Here is a 19442-nt window from a genome sequence, read left to right as displayed (position 1 = left end):
CACAGCAAAACACAGCTGGCATGTCTAATTTTAGCCTTGAGTGCCTTGAAAAGGGACCCTTAAAGGAAATATATTTTCGCTGAAACCATTTGTATTATAATGTAACAGCTGATAGACATGTCAGAATATTACTTATTATTGGTGGGGAAAAACTCTGTCAGGTAATTGTGCTTTTTTTTGTGATGACATCGGGAAAGTGATTAAAGCATCCCTGAATCAAAATCATCATAGATAGACAGTGAGAGAACCAGAGATTTTATTGATGAAGACGCCTGTAAACCTAATGGGATACCTCCTTTGATGCTTACAAAATGGATGTAAGGGTAAGAATGATCATTTCGGCTATGGCAAGTTGGTCATTGTGATCTGACGATGCAGGGCTTGCTAATAGTAGTCCTGGCATAGACTCTCAAATTTCTTCAATACTTAGCATCCTCCGTGTCCTCCGAGAAGTAAAAGGTTAGTTTCTGGACCGGGTCTTGGATTCATCTGGCTTTCGTATGTTAACAGGTTCTGAAAGCATCTGGGACACACTTGTTCCATTTTAACCAGCACGGGTCGTCCGTCTACTTTTATTTTTGTCTTTCTCTTCCTTCCTCCCTTCGTCCTCTCTTCCCTCCCATGGTCTTCTGTGTTTGGTTTAGCAGTGTGGCTTACCTTGCAACTTGGCAAGAAAAAAAAGGCAGCTCTTGTGTGGGGTAGATGGAGGGAAGGATAAGAAATAATCCACCGCCCGAATTTGAGTTCCCTGGGTTCAGTTCCAGCGGCAGCAGCTTTGCTGCAAAAATTGCTTTGCTGTTCGAGATAGCCAGCAGAGGGAATCAGGACTTTGCTTGCAGCAGGGGTTGAAGCAGGCTTTTTTTTTTTTTCTTGGAGGAAATACTGCAGCTTTCTGGACTGCATACCCTGCTCCCTGGAGAGGTTCCACCCACCGGCTGGAAGGAGAGGAAGTGAATGAAAGGACAGGAGGAGCCCGAACACCATGTCACTCTGGAAGGGAGACAGCAGCAACCAGGCTGTGCAAGGTTGTTTTGTTTTGTTTTCTTTTCCCCTTTCTCTTTCTTTTTTTTTCCTTTTTCATTTTTTTTGTTTTCTTTCTTTCTTTCTTCTTTCTTTTTTTCCCTTTTTCTTTAAGGTGGGGAAAGAGACAAACAGGAGACAGGAAGCTGATCTGCAAGGATTCGGAGTTGTGCTAAAAAGACTTTGAGTTTTTCTTCTCTCCCTCTTTACAAACGCTGGCAATTGACATCACTACAGACAGCCTGGGTAGAGAACAAAGTGCCTCATCCCAAGTGGACCCTGGCAGCTGGGGGAAGGAAGGCAGGATCTGGGAAGGCTGTGTGTGTGTGTGTGTGTGTGTGCGCGCGCGTGTGTGTGTGCATGTGTTGTTCTACCAATACCTTTCCTTTTTTCTTTCTTTCTTTCTTTCTTTCTTTCTTTCTTTCTTTCTTTCCTTCTTTTTTTTTTTTTTTGGTGTGTTTCTTTTTTAAATTCCTGCCGTGTTGGAACTAGTGAGTGGTGGAAGACGAAGGATCTCTGAAGCCTCATCAGTCATCGGGACCATCAGGAATAGTGGTTTAAGAGGACGCTCGGCCTGGGGCACTATACCCTGTCATCGAGTTCCCTGCCTCGGAGATAAAGATTCCAGCTACATGGGTAAACGCCTGGATCAGCCACAAATGTACCCCCAGTACACTTACTACTATCCTCACTGTCTCTAAACCAAGGTATGGCTCGACCCACAGTCTGGCAAGCAGTGTGTATCCTGCACTTGGGATGGGAAACAGGCATGTGGATTATTATTTACCTCCCCTTTCCCATCACCTTTTCCTGCTTCTTTGAAATTAGTAACATAGCAATGGAGTTAATGAGGCAGAGGAGAATATGAAAAGAAAGCAAGCCCTGGGATTGTGGTTTTTCTCTTCTAGCAGAGATAATAGTTTCGCTCATGTTCCTTTGTTGTTATTTGGCAACATAAAAATGTTCCTGATATCCGTAGTAAAGTGCTTTGCAGATGGACAGGGTTGATAGAAAGGAGATTGTGACAGTGATTATCAGGAACAACAACGATTTCAGAGGCTTTTCTGGTGAGCTGTTCTTTGTGGCTCTGAAAGGGTTTTTCTCACTGGATAGGATGCACCAGGGTGGGGGCAATTCAGACTTTCAATCACAGAGTATAGAATGAAAGAAGGGTGTGGGAAGGTATAGTACGACTAACTGACGTCCCGTAGAGTTTGTTTGGGTGTGCTTTTGTTTTTGTGTATTTGCCTTACATATTTTATTTTATATGGAGGGTGATCAAGACTCTAGAGACTGAAGTTTGGAGCTTTACAATAGATGTTCTTTACTTTTCGAAGCTCTGTTTTTCTGTGCTGGCTGCCATCAGGAGGCCTGTGGATCTTGAAACGGGATGAAATATAACTGATGATAATTGGACACGAATTGGTTAAATACTTCAGTCTTGGGATCCCTGGGTGGCGCAGTGGTTTGGCGCCTGCCTTTGGCCCAGGGCATGATCCTGGAGACCTGGGATCGAATCCCACGTCGGGCTCCCGGTGCATGGAGCCTGCTTCTCCCTCTGCCTATGTCTCTGCCTCTCTCTCTGTGTGTGACTATCATAAATAAATAAAAAAAATTAAAAAAATTTTAATACTTTAGTCTTTATGTGTGTGCGCAAATGACCATTACGGGGCCAGTGGAAAGCCCACGTAACTAAGCAGTGGGCAGTGCCAACCATGAACTTGATCCTGCAGTTCAGACCTGAAAGGCTCTCAGGTGTGAAATCACTGCTCCAATTTGTCAGTTAAATTGGACTTGATTGAGTTGGGGGGGAGGGTGTCGGTAGAGTTATCGCTTTGAATGTATGGGTTATGTTTCTTTACAGATGATATTAATTTTGTATCGCATTAGCCAGACTCCACTGTCTTCTTAATAAATAAATATGCGGAGAGTGACCAAGGCGTGCCTGAGTGATCTGTGCTGCCACCGGGACTCGTTGATGGGATTAGTGTTTGGTAATTCATGCTGTAGTTAGCTCTTATTTATTCTGTCTCCTCCAACAATGCCTATTTGTAAACCAGACGAGGCAGCAGACTTTCCGAATTCTATTAAAAATTGTTGCTTTTTTTTCTTTCTTTTTCAATCGCTCCATGACTCGCCCTGCCCCTGCAAGGTCTACTCACATTGCTTTTTGCCCTTGTGAGCATTTAGTTTGTGGGGCTGCTGCTTTAGTAGACCAGCCCTCCTGCTCCCGTGCAGTGCAATGTGTTTTAACTCTTTGGGGGATTGGGTGGAGAATGCTGTCTGCCTTCCTCAAGGAAATGGCAAAGCAAGGGCTAGTCTAAAAGAGGAAATTTATAGTCATTCCTCATCCCCCCCCCAAGAAATAAAAACAACAAACCCAAGGGTTCCATGAAAAATATCGGACATTCCATCCCTTTTACTCATTTGGCTAAATTTTTCCAAATGTTTCAAAATTCATGCTTTCTTTTTGGTTCTTTTTTTGACTACGAAGCATATTCAGAAAGGAAACTTTAGATAAAAATGAATGGAATAATTGCTTTCCTGCCTGAGATTTCTTTTAACTTATTGCTAGCAGGAAATAATGTCTTGCACATTATATTAAGGACAGGATGTTGGATGAGCTACACTGATGGGAAGTGTGTGTGTGTGTGTGTGTGTGTGTGTGTGTGTGTGTGTGTGTGTGAAGAGAGAGACTGGGAGAGGGAGAGAGAGAGGGATTGAGGTAAAGAAAGTGCAGTGGTGAGGGAAAAGAGGAGAGCCTGAAAAACATAGAGGGAATTTAAAAAAAAATCTGTTTGGGGTCCTGTGTAGTTTAGTGTGTAGACAGGCGGCATCTGGATCTTGTTACTTTCAAGCTAGTCAAAGCCATCAACTTCTGGAACATTTTTAAAGAAGGTAGATCCATTAGGTGACCTAAACTGATATTCGGGCAATCAGATCAGGGTGGTGGGGAATATAGGATCAGCTATTTGGCTATCATGGTAGTTCATATTGATTATTATGTTGCAAACTTTCGACAGAGCTGTGAAGTTGTTGAATACTGTTTCGGTGGCTCTGAAATGATAGACATTAATAACATTCCTGGAAGCTGAAGATGTGAAAACTTGCCCTGCTTTGAAACTTGGGCACACAGGGAATAAGAATAAGGATCAATCATACTTTAAAATGTGGGGACTTTCTGGCAGCATGAATACTATGTAAGAAAGTACTATCATGACCCAGTATAGCATGAAAACAACTGGGTTATTTCAGTGGTGTCTTTTTGCTCCTTTTATATTTTTATCTTAAAATATTACCTATAATAATTCTGAGGGGAATACATGCTGCTCATGTTTATTTGGTAAGCAAGCCTTGGTGGAATTCACAAAATCTACAGTCCTAGCCTTGGCTTATAGTTATAATCTATTTTAAAAATCAGCTATTTAAAATGATACTGATACATAAAGAATACTTATGGTTGATAAAAATAGAGTTCTGTGGTTGACTATAAAAGTCATATTCTGGTGACATCATAACTTAAGCTGTCCTGTAAAACCAGGTGTTCTTAACTAATCAACAAAAGCCATTTACTGACATTAGTTTGGGGTGAAGAATCTTTATGGGGTTCTTAAAGAACTCAAGGTGTATCATTGCATTTATTCAGACAGTACAAAATACTGAACCTTTTCTTTCTACTTAAATGTGTGTGTTAGATACAGCTGCTCTTTTCTTATGATAAAACAAAATGAGAGTAGGGTGTCTAAATAAATGGAAAGGTTTCCCTTTCCTCAAATGCAATTAAAGTTTTAGAAAAACTTGGGGCACTTCCCTGCTTTCTCTGATCCTCTTATTTTCCCATCACATTAGAACTAATTCACTACCTTTGTTGCTTAAAAAGAAAAAGAAATTAGAAATAAGTTACTTATGCTTCTCTCCCTTTGAATAATTTTCCAAATGCTTAAATTATTATATTAGATAAATGTACATAGAAGTAAAATGAAAACCCAATGACTAGCTGATAGCTATCTTGTAGCGGTATTGTTCTAGGATGCATGCTTTCCAAGACCTTGCATTAAAAGCTGTCATTTGTCAATTTTCTTTTGGCCATTTTTTCCCCCTATTAAAAGAAGCAATTTAAAAAAGAAACATTGTGATTGAGCAGAAAAGAAGCAATCTTGATGACATGTTTTAATACTTACATAAGAGCCATAGCCAGATTTAAAAAAAAAAAATCTTCATCAAAACGAATTTGCTCTTTGAAGGCCACCAGGATAATCAGCAAATTTTAGAGAAAGGGGACCAAAAAATAGCTCATTAGCTTAATGATAATATCCATAATCACGTTTGATTGAGTCACAACCTAATATTTCTCAGCAATTTTGTTATAGCCCATTCAAAGCAAGCAACCTGTTGCTATTGCATTGTGAGACCCAGGGTGAATCGCAATCTGAGTTATTTTGTGGAGGGTTTCTTGGAAAAGCAACTTAATCATAACTAGGAAGGCTAAAAAGAGTAAAACATGGTCACAGCCTGGTGAATTGATACTTTGCTGCTGAGAAAGATATTTCCCTCATGTGTGGTATCTGGAAAACTTTATCATCTTCCCAAAACTTTAAAATGCATCCAAACGCACACAGCAAGCTAGTCCTTCCTTCCATTTCCTTACCCTGACCGGGTCACGATGTTTCTACCGATCCAGGGCATGGTTTCTACTCATGCTGCTTTTCCATCAGCCTACTGCTTTCCCACCTTGGACCATCTGCTTCCCCTGAAGATCTTGCAGAAAGATCTGTGGGACCCAACAGAGTTTTTCTGGCTGCTGGTACTCAGATCGTATTCAGAACCTGGTGTGAAGTTGGGGTCAGGTATAGGGAGTAACTCAACTGCACACTGACTTCAGGCTGAGTTTCCAACCATCTGCAGCCTGGACAGCTGCTCATCTCTCAAAGTCTAGCTAGAGCCCGATTGATTGTGCCATAGAAAGAGCAAACACTTGAAACACGAAGGACTAAGGAGTAGGGAAAGGAAGAGAGAGGCTCCTATGGGGCAAGGGATATTCTCAAAGATGTGAATGTACAGATCCTTCAAAAGCAAAACAGGACAACCCCTTAACATGCTTCTTGCACATGAAAATGTAGAAAATCCTGCAGAGGGAGGGAAAGAGTTTACGATTTCCTTAGTACTTCCTGCCTCAGATTTGCATTGATAGCCAGAGTTGGTAACTTGCCTGTTTTAAAACAGCCTTGAAAACTCCCAAGTTCTGTTTTCCTTTGAAAGGCTGAAACATACAAAACTGGTTTTCTAAAAATTGTCCAGCAATAGAACCTTGAGGTACAACTCCAAATATTTCTTCCGCTTCAGGGGGTAATATGATAGCATGAAACTATGATAAATCTTGTTTGTCTCATTTGAGAATGTACGCAATTTTAATTGGTTTTGAATAAGAGAAAAATAGTAACAAGGGGCCACTCTCCCTTTCTAGTTGTCCTGTTTTCTTTACCTCCTCCCCCATATTTAATTATCTTTGGAATTGTCTTTTCTATAATGCAGCCATTGTTTTCACAGTACTAAGTTTAGTGCCTAGCTAAAAGGAGGAGCTATGTAAAAAGTTCATGTTGTTGTTGTCTTTCTCTCCAGAATCATTCTTAATTCAAAAGAAACCTCATGTCAATTTGTTCTAACAGTATCTTCCTAACAGCTTCCTTTCGCTTTCTCTCAGTTTGGGAAAAGAACAATAGAATTATAAATCAAAATTATTTCTCTGAAGTAATTAAATCTATTAGAGGGTTGGAGGTAGGGGTGATTTGCAGGGAGGGAGACAAAAGAAGAGAAGTAGGATGTAAGTTCATTTCAGGTCTTTCTGGCTCCAGGAATTCTGGAAAGCATCATTATTGCACTAATATGATTTTACACAATCCTTTTTGACATTATCAGTCTTTTTGGCAGAGAGAGGGCTCAGTCACAATTACGTCCATGCCAAATTCTAAGAAAACCAGTCTTTCTTTAAAAGAAAATCTTTTTAGTGTTGGACTTCTTATTCGGAGTAAATGGTTGATGTTTATCCACAATTGGCTTCGAGTACTACATTAAAATTGTGTTTTGTAGCAGTCTTGTAAGCCACAGCTGTATGTGATTAAATAGTGTAATATCAAAAGCGTGTGAGAATAGGCTTTTTTATGCTATAGCTGTTGCACAGCAAGAGAGCAGATGGAACCAGAGGGAGAGCCAGGGCAACAGTGTATTTATGTGTTGTAATACCTGCGTCGAGGATACACATTGCTGTTTTTTGCAGTAGTGGGAAAATGCTGACCTATCTTGGATGTCATTGAAAAATACACTTTTTGAAAATGGACATGGACCTATCATACCAATTTTTATTTTAAACAGAGAGTTACTGTTTAATTAGAAAACACATATTTACCGAAGGGTCCGAAACATTTGCAAGTGGAAGGATCATAATGATTTTCCATGCAGCACACATTCAAATAACAAAAGTGAATTTCTCATTTCTGTTTTGAAATCATAACTTTTTTGGTTTTTAAAAAAATTTTAAATGTTTTTTGCTGCTTTAAGCTGTGGAACTATTGTAAGAAAATCATCAGGCCATTTATCCCTAAAAAAGAGTGACAGGTAATGAGGAGAACAAAATAGGCGGTGGTATGATTCTTTTTTTTTCTTTTCAGATATTTGGAAATATAGTATTTGGTTTTGTATGCCTATTGTTCCTTTGTGGCCACTGTTAAGAAGTACATACTTGTACAAAGGGACACACTTTTGGGTCTATCTCTTTAGCAGGATATCATAATAAGGAGATTTATTTTTCATGGGATGGTTAAACTATAAAGTTCTTGAAAGAAAATATTCATGAAACCTGTCATCTTGAGTTTTCTTGAGCTTGTGAATCTATAGGATACTAATAAGAGATTTACTAGTACGTCATTGTTTTCAGGGCCTTGAAAAAGCCTATAGAAGTAGCTGTTGGTTTTCAAATTTCAGGCATTAAAAAGCAATTTGGAAAAGGAAAAAAAAGAGGGGGTTGACAGAGATAAGTTGGATTCTGTTTGTTTTGTTTTTCATGTTGATATAAGCAGCAAATTTGTTCACATTTAAACTTTTTTTTTCATGTAGATTTACTGGTCAGGAAGTATATACCATGTGGAATCAGTAACTGGATATAGCTTTGGAATTCAGAACATTGACATCTAATAGATAACAAATTTCAAGAGTATGGATAACAAATGCTGAGTCATGGAGTCTGGTTTTGTTTTATTGTTGTGGAGGGAGGGAATTCTCTGATTTGTGTGTCAATGGATTGGTTTCAGGTTCTCTAAGATCTCTTCCAGGCTTAGTATTTGTGACTCACACTTTGAGACTAAATGAGCCTGCTTTGATGTATTCGTGGTACTGGGAGATGACCTTGGTTTTGTGCTGTCAATGAGTTTTGTTCAGGTCCCCATCCTTTCTCCAGAGCAGATCAAATACTGCTTTGCCCACTCTGGTGATTGATGAATTTAACTGTCTGCTTCCTTTGCCAATCTAAACCCAGTGTACCAAGAGAAACACATCCATCACCTGGGAGTGGGTGGAGAGCAGCTCCCAGGGGTAGGACAGAATGACAGGCATCATTTAATCATGGTCATTGCCAGCTTTGTTATCATGGTTAAAGTTTTCTCCTTTGGGTAAAATTAGAGCTTATCTAAAGATGGTGACAGTGTGATGCTTTACTTTTCTTCATTTAACTTCCTCTCTGCAGGTGGTTTCAGAACTGAATGGGTCGGCATATGTTTGGCCTAACCAGTGGGGTGATGGAGGCAGAAGGATTGCCTCATTAAGGCCCTGACAACCCTAGTTTTGTGAATGAAACTAGGAGCTAGTGCCAATATGGAAATGACAATTGATACATGAAATACTATTTTGACTGGAGGTTATAAATCCTTAAAACCCCTAAATTGCTGAATAGTAGTCTTTAAAACATGAGAAAAGAATACTATAGTAACTCTAGTATATGGAGTAGTAGGAGGAAGAGAATTACTTCTCCGGGACACATAAGCACAACCGTTATCTTTCTCTCTTTTTCTAAGTACCCTTCTCATTCCCCCAAAAGCTCCTATTAGCTGAATTAATGAAAGTAAATAGAGGGACGCCTGGGTGGCTCAGCGGTTGAGCGTCTGCCTTCAGCTCAGGGCATTATCCTGGAGTCCTAGGATCCAGTCCCACGTCAGGCTCCCTGCACAAAGTCTGCTTCTCTCTCTGCCTACGTCTCTGCCTCTCTGTCTCAGTGTCTCTCATGAATAAATAAATAAAATATATTTTTTAAAATAAAGTAAATAGAACCTTGAATTTTGTTTTTATGAATGATAGCCAGATAGAAAAAAATAGACTTGACTTCATACATAGTTCAGGCAACCCTGATAATATCCTGTCTTATTGTGTGGAAAGTAAGAGACAATGGAAGAAAAATAAATCTTGCTATATTCTAAGTATTGGTACTAATTATTTTAGGTATGGAGTTTTGGTCTCAGAGTTAGCTTTCCTACCATTATATTGTAGGGTTAAGAAGTTGGTATACATCACACTTCATATGCTAGAATCTTTGGCTATTTCATTCTTAACTAATGGTTTTTTTTTTTTTTTAATTTTTATTTATTTATGATAGTCGCACAGAGAGAGAGAGAGAGAGGCAGAGACATAGGCAGAGGGAGAAGCAGGCTCCACGCACCAGGAGCCCGATGTGGGATTCGATCCCGGGTCTCCAGGATCGCGCCCTGGGCCAAAGGCAGGCGCCAAACCGCTGCGCCACTCAGGGATCCCTTAACTAATGGTTTTCAAGCTGAATATGAATCATGCATAGAATTTAAGGAGAGTTTTTGAGGAGCCTTCCTATTTTTATCTTGTGTACTGCTGTCTATTTATCTTAGTCACATTGCTGATTGATGACGATTTAATGAAAACGAAAATGGAAAACAGAATACTAACTGTCTGGGTTTCTGGACCGGTTAAGATACCTTAAAAGTTTTCCTTACATATGCGAGTCATATTTGAAGCTATTATCGATGTCTGTAAACTCTCATATTGCCCCTTTTAAAACTTATCAGTCACATAAATTGGGTGGTGGCACCCTGACTATAGCTCCTGTTGAGGTCACTTAGCATTCAAGCAAATATACTTTTGAGCTCCTAGCTAGTTTCGAGTGGATGAAGTATTTGAAGGAGTGTGTACAAAGCTTGGAATAAAATTTCAGAGATTGTTTTCTAGTGTATCATACAAAAAACCCATCTGACATACTTACGATGTTTCATTTCTTCATCTCTTCTCAAGAGATGAGAAAAACACTTTTTTGACTTGGTACTCATCCCTGGAAGGGTTGTGACACTCCTGAATTACCCTCGGTCTTGCTTTTGGCCCCTAGACCTCTTGTCCCTTGCTGTGCATACCAATTCAAACTGAACCATTAGAAATAAGGATGTTGTATTTCAGTATAAGACAGGAAATTCTGAAAAAGCATAAAATTCTGATGTCCTTTTTAAACTTATTCCAAAAAACTAACCACTGCTTTTTTCTTATGATAGTCACACAGAGAGAGAGAGAGAGAGAGGCAGAGGGAGAAGCAGGCTCCATGCACCGGGAGCCCGATGTGGGATTCGATCCCGGGTCTCCAGGATCACGCCCTGGGCCAAAGGCAGGCGCCAAATCGCTGCGCCACCCAGGGATCCCTTTTCTTTCTTTCTTTCTTTCTTTCTTTCTTTCTTTCTTTCTTTCTTTCTTTCTTTCTTTCTTTCTTTTTCTTTCTTTCTTTCTCTTTCTTTCTTTCTTTCTTTTTCTTTCTTTCTTTCTTTCTTTCTTTTCTTTCTTTATTTCTTCCTTTTCTTTCTTTCTTTTCTTTCTTTATTTCTTCCTTTTCTTTCTTTCTTTCTTTCTTTATTTTTCTTTCTTTCTTTCTTTTTTTCTAATAAAAATTTATTTTTTATTGCTGTTCAATATGCCAACATACAGAATAACACCCAGTGCTCATCCCATCAAGTGCCCCCCTCAGTGCCCACAACCCAGTCACCCCCACTCCCCGCCCTCCTCTCCGTCCACCACCCCTAGTTCGTTTCCCAGAGTTAAGAGTCTTCCATGTTCTGCCTCCCTTTCTGATATTTCCTATCCATTTCTTCTCCCTTCCCCTCTATTCCCTTTCACATCTTCTTTATCCATTCATCTTTCGATGGACACCGAGGCTCCTTCCACAGTTTGGCTATTGTGGACATTGCTGCTAGAAACATCAGGGTGCAGGTGTCCCGTCGTTTCACTGCATCTGTATCTTTGGGGTAAATCCCCAGCAGTGCAATTGCTGGGTCATAGGGCAGGTCTATTTTTAACTCTTTGAGGAACCTCCACACAGTTCTCCAGAGTGGCCTGCACCAGTTCACATTCCAACCAAGCGTGCAAGAGGGTTCCCTTTTCTCTGCATCCTCTCCAACATTGGTGGTTTCCAGCCTTGTTAATTTTCCCCATTCTCACTGGTGTGAGGTGGTATCTCATTGTGGTTCTGATTTGTATTTCCCTGATGGCCAGTGATGCAGGGCATTTGCTCATGTGCTTGTTGGCCATGTCTATGTCTTCCTCTGTGAGATTTCTGTTCATGTCTTTTGCCCATTTCATGATTGGATTGTTTGTTTCTTTGGTGTTGAGCTTAATAAGTTCTTTATAAATCTTGGAAATTAGCCCTTCATCTGATACGTCATTTGCAAATATCTTCTCCCATTCTGTAGGTTGTCTTTTAGTTTTATTGACTCTATCCTTTGCTGTGCAAAAGCTTCTTATCTTGATGAAGTCCCAATAGTTCATTTTTGCTCTTGTTTCTTTTGCCTTCATGGATGTATCTTGCAAGAAGTTACTGTTGCCGAATTCAAAATGGGTGTTGCCTGTGTTCTCCTCTAGGATTTTGATGGAATCTTGTCTCACATCTAGATTTTTCATCCATTTTGAGTTTATCTTTGTGTCTGGTGCAAGAGAGTGGTCTAGTTTCATTCTTCTGCATGTGGATGTCCAATTTTCCCAGCACCATTTATTGAAGAGACTGTCTTTCTTCCAGTGGATAGTCTTTCCTCCTTTATCGAATATTAGTTGACCATAAAGTTGAGTGTCCACTTCTGGGTTCTCTATTCTGTTCCCCTGATCTATGTGTCTGTTTTTGTGCCAGTACCACACTGTCTTGATGACCACAGCTTTGTAGTACAAGCTGAAATCTGGCATTGTGATGCCCCCAGCTATGGTTTTCTTTTTTATTTATTTTTTATTTTTTTTAAACAAGCTTTTTTAAAATTTTTATTTATTTATGATAGTCAGAGAGAGAGAGAGAGAGAGAGGGAGGCAGAGAGAGAAGCAGGCTCCATGCACCGGGAGCCTGATGTGGGATTCAATCCCGGGTCTCCAGGATCATGCTCTGGGCCAAAGGCAGGCGCCAAACTGCTGCGCCACCCAGGGATCCCTGGTTTTCTTTTTTAAAATTCCCCTGGCTATTCGGGGTCTTTTCTGATTCCACACCAATTTTAAAATAATTTGTTCCAACTCTCTGAAGAAAGTCCATGGTATTTTCATAGGGATTGTATTAAACGTGTAAATTGCCCTGGGTAACATTGACATTTTCATAATATTAATTCTGCCAATCCATGAGCATGGAATATTTTTCCATCTCTTTGTGTCTTCCTCAATTTCTTTCAGAAGTGTTCTATAGTTTTTAGGGTATAGATCCTTTACCTCTTTGGTTAGGTTTATTCCTAGGTATCTTATGCTTTTGGGTACAATTGTAAATGGGATTGACTCCTTAATTTCTCTTTCTTCAGTCTCATTGTTAGTGTATAGAAATGCCACTGACTTCCGGGCATTGATTTTGTATCCTGCCATGCTGCCAAATTGCTGTATGAATTCTAGCAATCTTGGGGTAGAGGCTTTTGGGTTTTCTATGTAGAGTATCATGTCATCGGCAAAGAGGGAGAGTTTGACTTCTTTGCCAATTTGAATGCGTTTAATGTCTTTTTGTTGTCTGATTGCTGAGGCTAGGACTTCCAGGACTATGTTGAATAACAGTGGTGAGAGTGGACATCCCTGTCTTGTTCCTGATCTTTGGGGAAAGGCTGCCAGTGCTTCTCCATTGAGAATGGTATTTGCTGTGGGCTTTTCATAGATGGCTTTAAGATGTTAGGAATGTTCCCTCTATCCCTACACTCTGAAGTGTTTTGATCAGGAATGGACGCTGTATTTTGTCAAATGCTTTCTCTGCATCTAATGAGAGAATCACATGGTTCTTGTTTTTTCTCTTGCTGATATGATGAATCACATTGATTGTTTTATGAGTGTTGAACCAGCCTTGCATCCCGGGGATAAATCCTACTTGGTTATGGTGAATAATCTTAACGTACTGTTGGATCCTATTGGCTAGTATCTTGTTGAGAATTTTGACATCCATGTTCATCAGAGATATTGGTCTATAATTCTCCTTTTTGGTGGGGTCTTTGTCTGGTTTTGGAATTAAGGTGATGCCAGCCTCATAGAACGACTTTGGAAGTACTCCATCTCTTTCTATCTTTCCAAAGAGCTTTAGTAGAATAGGTATGGTTTCTTTTTTTAAACGTTTGATAGAATTCCCCTGGGAAGCCATCTGGCCCCGGACTTTTTGTGTCTTGGGAGGGTTTTGATGACTGCTTCAATTTCCTCCCTGGTTATTGGCCAGTTCAGGTTTTCTATTTCTTCCTGTTCCAGTTTTGGTAGTTTGTGGTTTTCCAGAAATGCATCCATTTATTCTAGATTGCCTAATTTATTGGCGTATAGCTGTTCATAATATGTTTTTAAAATCGTTTGTATTTCCTTGGTGTTGGTTGATCTCTCCTTTCTCATTCATGATTTTATTAATTTGAGTCTTCTCTCTCTTCTTTTTAATAAGGTTGGCTAATGGTTTATCTATCTTATTAATTCTTTCAAAGGACCAACTCCTGGTTTTGTTGATCTGTTCCACAGTTCTTCTGGTCTCGATTTCGTTGAGTTCTGCTCGAATCTTTATTAACTCTCTTCTTCTGCTGGGTGTAGGATCTATTTGCTGTTTTTTTTTCTTTTTTCTCTAGCTCCTTTAGGTGTAAGGTTAGCTTTTGTATTTGAGTTCTTTCCAGTTTTGGATGGCTGCTAGTATTGCGATGTATTTCCCCCTCAGGACTGCTTTTGCTGTATCCCAAAGGTTTTAAACCGTAGTATCTTCATTCTCATTAGAATCTTTTTAATTTCTCCTTAATTTCCTGGTTGACCCTTTCATCTTTTAGCAGGATGGTCCTTAACCTCCACGTGTTTGAAGTCCTTCCAAACTTCTTGTGATTTAGTTCTAGTTTCAAGGCATTATGATCTGAGAATACACAAGGGACGATCCCAATCTTTTGAAATCGGTTCAGACCTGAATTGTGATGTGGTATGTGGTCTATTCTGGAGAAAGTTCCACGTGAACTTGAGAAGAATGTGTATTCATTTGCGTTGGGATGTAAAGTTCTGTAGATATCTGTGAAATCCATCTGGTCCAGTGTATCATTTAAAGCTCTCGTTTCTTTAGAAATGTTGTGCTTAGAAGACCTATCCAGTGTAGAAAGCGCTAGATTGAAGTCACCAAGTATAAGTGTATTATTATCTAAGTATGTCTTAACTTTGGTTATTAAGTGATTGATATATTTGGAAGCTCCTACATTCGGGGCATATATATTGAGGATTGTTAAGTCCTCTTGTTGGATAGATCCTTTAAGTATGATATAGTGTCCCTCTTCATCTCTCACTACAGTCTTCAGGGTAAATTTTAGTTTATCTGATATAAGGATGGCTGTTCCTGCTTTCTTTTGGGGACCATTTGAATGGTAAATGGTTCTCCAAACTTTAATTTTCAGGCTGTAGGTGTCCTTCTGTCTAAAATGAGTCTCTTGTAGAGAGCAAATAGATGGGTCCTGCTTTTTTATCCAGTCTGACAGCCTGCGCCTTTTGATGGGGTCATTAAGCCCGTTCACGTTCAGAGTTACTATTGAAAGAAATGAGTTTAGTGTCATCATGATACCTATTTAGTCCCTGTTTTTGTGGATTGTTCCAGTGGACTTCTTCTTAAAGGGGAATTTTGAGAGTCCCCCTTAAAATTTCTTGCATAGCTGGTTTGGAGGTCACATATTCTTTCAGTTCCTGCCTGTCTTGGAAGCTCTTTCTTTCTCCTTCCATTCTGAATGAGAACCTTGCTGGATAAAGTATTCTTGGCTGCATGTTTTTCTCATTTAGGACCCTGAATATATCCTTCCAGCCCTTTCTGGCCTGCCAGGTCTCTGTGGAGAGGTCTGCTGTTAATCTGATATTCATCCCCATATAAATTAGGGATTTCTTGTCTCTTGCTCTTTTAAGGACCTTCTCTTTATCTTTGGAATTTGCAAGTTTCACTCTCAAGTGTCGAGGTGCTGAAGGGTTTTTATTGAATTTAAGGGGGGATCTATTTCCTGGATCTGAATGCCTGTTTTTCTGCCCAGATTAGGAATACATATTCTGGCCCTCTGGCCCTTTCAGCGCCCTCGGAAACCCCAATTAAATGTAGATTTTTCTTCCTCACACTGTCACTTATTTCCCTTAATGTATCCTCATGATCTTTTAATTGTTTGTCTCTTTTTTCCTCAGTTTCTCTCTTTGCCATCAACTTGTCTTCTATGTCACTCACTCATTCTTCCACCTCGTTAACCCTCGTCGTTAGGACCTCTTGTTTGGATTGCATCTCATTCAATTGATTTTTAAGTTCTGCCTGATTAGATCTAAATTCTGCAGTCATGAAGTCTCTTGAGTCCTTTGCTTTTTTCTAGAGTGACCAGTAGCTGTATAATAGTGCTTCTGAATTGGCTTTCTGACATTGAATTGTAATCCAGATTTTGTAACTCTGTGGGAGAGAGGACTAGTTGTGATTCTTTCTTTGGAGGTGAGGTTTTCCTTCTAATCATTTTGCTCAGTGCAGAGTGGCCAAAAACAAGTTGTATTAGGAAAAGGAGAAAAAGAGGGAAGAGAAAGAAGAAAAGAAAAAGAAAAAAAGAAGATAGAAAAAGAAAAAAAAAGAGAAGAAAAGAAAAAAAGAATAAAGGGGGGCAAACAGAAATCAAAAAACAAAAAACAATGGGGAGTATCCTCTGATTCTGTATACTGTAAATCCCTCGACTTCCCCTGGAACTTTCCAGTGCTGCTTGGTTAATAATTTGTTTTTCCCCTGTCGGTCTAGCTGGTCCTCTGGGGGAGGGCCCTGCTGTGCTGATTTTCAGGTGTTAGCACTTGGGGGAGCTGCTCAGCCCCCTGCCTGGTGCAGGGCTCAGTGGGGGTTGTTTACCCCGCGAGGCCCCAGGAGGAACAACCGCAGTGGCGGCAGCCAGCTCTGGAGCCCTGGAGTCAGCTCCTGCAGTAGCCCCAGAGCTCTCCGTCTGCAGGGCCTGGAGGCTCCGGGGCGGGGCCGCTGATCTGCTCAGCTCGGGGCAGGAGCGTCCTCGCTGTCCTGGACCCTCCCGGCCTCTGCCTGTCCCGGGGGAGGCCAGATCCTGGGCTGTGTCCCCGGCGCCCTAGGCTCCCGGCCTGTGCTGGTGGGTTCGCGCTCCTGCCCTGCAGCCCCCTCCCCGCGAGCCGCTGCCGGAGCCCCTCCGAGCTGCTCCGGGTCAATGCGTGCATGCGCTGCAGCCCTTTAGGGAGCTCGGCGTGCTCTCCCTAGGGCGCGGTGTCTGTTAGTGTCCCAGGAGGCCTGAGGGCACCCCCGCCCTCCTGGGGTCCTGCTCTAACTCCCTGCGGGTGCCTTTACACCCGGGAAGGTCGGTGCAGCTCCTGCTTCTCCGGGATGGGGCTCTCCTGTCCTGGGGACACTCGCCCCGGCCTCAGCCTGGCTCCTCGCGGGGCCCCTCCCCCTTGGAGGCCTTTTGTTTCTTTATTTCTTTTTTTCCATCTTCCTACCTTGGTAGAAGCGTGAACTCTTCTCACTGTAGCATTCCAGGTGTTCTCTCTTTAATTCTCAGGCCGAATTCATAGATTTTCAGGATGATTTGAAGATTATCTAGGTAATTTGGTGGGGACAGGTGACTTGGGGACCCTACTCTTCTGCCATCTTGCCCTTTCTCCTCTCTTAATATTAGAGATATTTGGATGGCTGCATTGAACTCATATCATCCTGCAAATAAATATCTTTTTTTAATTTATTTTTATTTTTTTAGAGATTTATTTGTTTTAGAGAGTACAAATGAGAGAGAAAGAGAGACTCTCAGGCAGACTCCCTGCTGAACCCAGAGCCCAATATGGGGCTCCATCTTACCACCTTGAAATCATAACCTGAGCTGAAACAACCCATTGGGCCACCCAGGCACCCCTAAATAGCTTTTTAATATGCAAACACAAGCACTAGATTTAAGCAAAAACCTTCACTCCATAAAGAAAATGTGCTATCCTCCCTTACTTATATTTCTGTGACTACTGAATGAATATACCAACAACTGGAGAAGATAACAGAGCTTTCTTTTCTGCTCTACTAAAGTTCACCATGTATTTTTTTATACTAAGCCTTGTGTAGACTTTAACTTTTGTTCAATATGTTTTAGTATCTACAAAATCTCCAGAAAATTTGAAATTCGATGCATTTTCTTTTAAAAGGATAAAAGGTTTTAAAACCCACTTTTATGGTTCTCCTTGGTGACTGAAGATATTAAACTAAATTAATGATAAATTGAAAGGACAACTAAACCAAGCAGAAGTAGGTGAAGAAATTTTTCCATTAGAGTAAAATTACTGAAAATGCAAATTATAGTAAGAGATGTATTTGGCTAAATTTTAGGGAGCCACTTTATGAAGTAAACTCAAAAAAAGCATTTCATTAAAAAAAGGCATTTCAAAGCACTTTTTCCTAGTGCTGATATTTAAGAAAGACAGAGAAGGGAAAATATTAAGGCCTGGGATTAATGAGATTTATAATCTAGTAGGAGAAGGAAAATAAACCCACATGGATATGTGTGTGAAAAGGACAACCATACAGTATATTACTGAAATAAATTAAAACCCTAACATCAGGAAGAGTGCTCACTTTGGCAGCACAGATGCTAAAGTCAGGAAGAAAGTTTTTTCTTTCTGTCTCAGCCACCTCTACTCTCCACTTACAGATACAGCTTACCTGACAAACATCCTAAAGCTTAATTGGTACCATTTCCTTCCTGGCATCTTGAGCACAGCAAAATATATTCTCCACTACCCTAGCAACTTCTAGTCAAGATTCTCATCTAATATGATTCTTATATAAATATTCAGTGCCCTTAGAATTTAAAATAATGGCTGTGATTTGGCAGATCAGTAGTGTTATTTTCTAGACATATTTTGCCCACAGTATTTTTTCCACACAGTCCTCCATGCCATCAGATATGATGCCAACCTCAGAAGCAAAAGTTACTTTCACTTCATTCCGGACATAACTTCTCATCTTTTCTAAGTAGCATCCTTTAGTTTTGTGAATATCTTTATTCCATTTTAGAGACCCATCTTCTTCCCATTATGGTTGATAGTATTCATAATTAATTGAAGGTGAATGTATGTTACAAACAGAAATTTCTTTTTTTTTATGATAGTCACACAGAGAGAGAGAGGCACAGGCAGAGGGAGAAGCAGGCTCCATACACCGGGAGCCCGACGTGGGACTCGATCCCCAGTCTCCAGGATCGCAACCTGGGCCAAAGGCAGGCGCCAAACCGCTGCGACACCCAGGGATCTCCACAAACAGAAAATTCTTTAGAACTCTGGAGAGACAATCATTCATCATATAGGTAAAAATAATGGCATTGCTTCTGCCTTCCTGGAGCTTATGGGCTGGGAAAGACATAGAAGGTCTTTACTTCTCAGAGATACTGTTTCTCTTTAGTTCATGTCAATAAATCTCCCTGAATCATTTCAATGAATTTTCCTCTTTCTTTTCTCAATTCTGTCCACAGATACCAGATTAATTTTTAATGCCCCTCTCTTATCTTATGACTCATTTGCATAAGAACCTAAATGATTCCTGTATGCCCCCGAAATCCCCCCACCCCTGCCAGTATTAAACTCCTTAGTGTAGTATATAGGCTGTCTGCAATTTAATTCAACTGATCCTTCCAATCCTCTATCATAATGTAAGAACTTACATTTAACACTGCATTAGGGACATGTACTTTGATGACTTTTTGCATGTATTTTCTGGTTTGTAGCTGACAATTATTATATGAGATATGTAGTATGTATGCTGATTTTTTTCAGATGAAGAAACTAAAATATAAAGAGTTTGCACCATCACCTATTTCCACACAGATAATGAATGCTGGCTCTGGGATTAAACTTAGTGTTATTTGATCTCACTTGTTCACTACAGTAAGTTAAATAATGGCCCCCAAAGATATCAGGTCCTAAACCCTGGAACCTGT

The 19442-nt window shown here is 40.3% G+C and overlaps 2 long non-coding RNA genes across 2 annotated transcripts in view; one reads left to right on the top strand and one right to left on the bottom strand.

Annotated features, from left to right (window-relative positions):
• The window catches only part of LOC144320227 (uncharacterized), a 61476-nt gene that overhangs the window by 16167 nt on the left and 25867 nt on the right, over window positions 1-19442 (bottom strand). The gene's annotated exons all lie outside the window — the stretch shown is intronic.
• LOC144320226 (uncharacterized) lies at window positions 370-18940 on the top strand. Its single transcript, XR_013385783.1, has 4 exons — window positions 370-459; window positions 877-1025; window positions 1513-1727; window positions 18618-18940. It is a non-coding gene; the product is annotated as an uncharacterized LOC144320226 (long non-coding RNA).

This window comes from Canis aureus, chromosome 9 (genome assembly GCF_053574225.1).
Source record: "Canis aureus isolate CA01 chromosome 9, VMU_Caureus_v.1.0, whole genome shotgun sequence".
NCBI classification, from domain to species: domain Eukaryota; kingdom Metazoa; phylum Chordata; class Mammalia; order Carnivora; family Canidae; genus Canis; species Canis aureus.
This window is presented reverse-complemented; position numbering and strand designations above follow the sequence as displayed.